Below are 215 nucleotides of genomic sequence, written 5' to 3' on the forward strand. Positions count from 1 at the left end.
ATGGGAACTGGGGTGCTCTGCTCCTCTGACTGGCGTGCCCAGGGGAGTGATGGCACTCCCGGATGCCTGGGTTCCCTTCCCGGCTTTGGGGAAATCTCTGGGCTGAGAGCAAAGCAACGTTTCTCCTGCTGACCGTGAGGATCGACGGCGGGTCTGAGCATCTCACCCGCAAACAGCACCCTGGGGCCGAGCATCGCCCCCACAAACAGGCCCCT

This window comes from Pygoscelis adeliae, unplaced genomic scaffold (genome assembly GCF_000699105.1).
Source record: "Pygoscelis adeliae isolate BGI_AS28 unplaced genomic scaffold, ASM69910v1 Scaffold153, whole genome shotgun sequence".
Lineage (NCBI taxonomy): Eukaryota > Metazoa > Chordata > Aves > Sphenisciformes > Spheniscidae > Pygoscelis > Pygoscelis adeliae.